Raw genomic sequence first — 2,654 nt, forward strand, 5'->3', positions numbered from 1 at the left:
GAATCTGTTGTGACTTTCCTATGTTCATATATGAAGACCCCAGAGTGAATCTCACCCTCATGGGCATCCACAAGAAATGAACTTAAAAAATACCTCTGGGTAAATGGCAGAAAGATCAATAGAGGAAGGAAGCAGAGGGTGAGAAAGGAAAGGAGATGGAGAGGTACTGATGTCAGAAAAAGAATAATGTGCGGTTTTCCTCAGTCTCCACGTACGTCCCTGAGGGCGCGTCCCAAAACCCGGATAACCGGAGCGCTCCCCATGGACCACACGGAGGGCTCGCCTGCGGAGGAGCCGCCTGCGCATGCTCCATCGCTTGGGAAATTTGGTGAGAGGCCCCCACCTAAACGACTCACTAGGGAAGCCATGCGAAATTATTTAAAAGAGAGAGGAGATCAAACAGTACTTATTCTTCATGCAAAAGTTGCACAGAAGTCATATGGAAATGAAAAAAGGTTTTTTTGTCCTCCTCCTTGTGTATATCTTATGGGCAGTGGATGGAAGAAAAAAAAAGAACAAATGGAATGCGATGGTTGTTCTGAGCAAGAGTCTCAACCATGTGCATTTATTGGAATAGGCAATAGTGACCAAGAAATGCAGCAGCTGAACTTGGAAGGAAAGAACTATTGCACAGCAAAAACATTGTATATATCTGATTCAGATAAGAGAAAACACTTCATGCTGTCTGTAAAGATGTTCTACGGCAACAGTGATGACATTGGCGTGTTTCTGAGCAAACGGATAAAAGTCATCTCCAAACCTTCCAAAAAGAAGCAATCATTGAAGAATGCTGACTTATGCATTGCCTCAGGAACAAAGGTGGCTTTGTTTAATCGACTTCGGTCCCAGACAGTTAGTACCAGATACTTGCATGTAGAAGGAGGTAATTTCCATGCCAGTTCACAGCAGTGGGGAGCATTTTACATTCATCTCTTGGATGATGATGAATCAGAAGGAGAAGAATTCACAGTCAGAGATGGTTACATCCATTATGGACAAACAGTCAAACTTGTATGTTCAGTTACTGGCATGGCACTCCCAAGATTGATAATTAGGAAAGTTGATAAACAGACAGCATTACTGGATGCAGATGATCCTGTGTCACAACTCCATAAATGTGCATTTTACCTGAAGGATACAGAAAGAATGTACTTGTGCCTTTCTCAAGAAAGAATAATCCAGTTTCAGGCCACTCCATGCCCGAAAGAACCAAATAAAGAAATGATAAATGATGGAGCTTCCTGGACAATCATTAGCACAGATAAGGCAGAGTATACATTTTATGAGGGAATGGGCCCTGTCCTTGCCCCAGTCACCCCTGTGCCTGTCGTAGAAAGTCTTCAGTTGAATGGCGGCGGGGACGTAGCAATGCTTGAACTCACAGGACAGAATTTCACTCCAAATTTACGAGTGTGGTTTGGGGATGTAGAAGCTGAAACTATGTACAGATGTGGAGAGAGCATGCTCCGTGTTGTTCCAGACATTTCTGCATTCCGAGAAGGTTGGAGATGGGTCTGGCAGCCAGTTCAGGTTCCAGTAACTTTGGTCCGTAATGATGGAATCATTTATTCCACCAGCCTTACCTTTACCTACACACCAGAACCAGGGCCACGGCCACACTGCAGTGCAGCTGGAGCAATCCTTCGAGCCAATTCCAAGCCAAGTGCCCCCGAACGAATCAAACACAAACAGCGAGGGGAGTTACACAAATGCCAGCACAAATTCAACCAGTGTCACATCATCTACAGCAACAGTGGTGTCCTAACTACCGTCTTTTTTGCTAGGACTTAAACTGACTTGAGTGTGGCAAAAAGTTGACAAAAAAAGAAAAAAAAAAGAAAGGAAAAAAAAGAACAATCTTTTGTGGTTTCTTGGGAAAACTTCATACCAGGTGATACCATTAAAAAACCCATTACCTGCAAGTGCTGAGTTGAAATGCAGAAGCCACAGTAAAACAGAAAAACATCAGTATGTACAGACTGTTGGAAATCAAGTTTTTCAGCTGTTTTTTGTTGTTCTTGTTGCTGTTGTTTGGTTGGTTGGTTTTGTTTGGTTTTGTTTAAATGGGCAAGAAATAGATAATGTGGCTGGAATAAACATTAAGCAAACTAGAAGGCACAAATCTAACATAGTTTTTATGGACCAAGGAACTTGTATAAGCTTTAGTAAAAGGTACATTTTCACCATATCTTTTTTTATATCACAGTATATAGTATACCTTGTTACCAAATAGGTTGTTTTCCCCACCCCCCTTTGAGCTTTTGCTCTAAAGTACATTCAGGTTCCAAGCCTGACCACTTGTTTAATTAACATACTCTTCTAGGTTCTTTTGGTCTAAGGCTGGAACTTTTTTTTTTTAAGCTGAAATCTTATGACTTTTCATGAGGTGGAAATGTTTTGATTTCAGCAAGTCAAATCTTGTAAAGGCCTGCTTTTTTTTTTTTTAAAGATTATATGAAGTCTGTGCAAAAGCTTTAAAGAAAATGCCTCCGCCTTGCCTGCAATACATGCAATGTATGTTAACTTAGTCTCTATTCTCAGATACTGTTGGTAGTTATTTCTGTATTTTCCTTTTTTTTTTTTTAAATGTATTTATAGTGGTAATCGAAGAGGTTCTAACATTTACATGGAATTCAGTGTGGCCATTTAGTCAT

At 40.8% G+C, this 2,654-nt stretch overlaps 1 pseudogene; it reads left to right on the top strand.

Moving 5' to 3' along the window:
• Positions 1 to 246: 246 nt before the first annotated feature.
• Positions 247 to 2,177, top strand: LOC144251410 (recombining binding protein suppressor of hairless pseudogene; annotated as a pseudogene).
• The last annotated feature ends 477 nt before the right edge of the window (positions 2,178 to 2,654 follow it).

This window comes from Urocitellus parryii (assembly GCF_045843805.1).
Source record: "Urocitellus parryii isolate mUroPar1 chromosome 13 unlocalized genomic scaffold, mUroPar1.hap1 SUPER_13_unloc_2, whole genome shotgun sequence".
Lineage (NCBI taxonomy): Eukaryota > Metazoa > Chordata > Mammalia > Rodentia > Sciuridae > Urocitellus > Urocitellus parryii.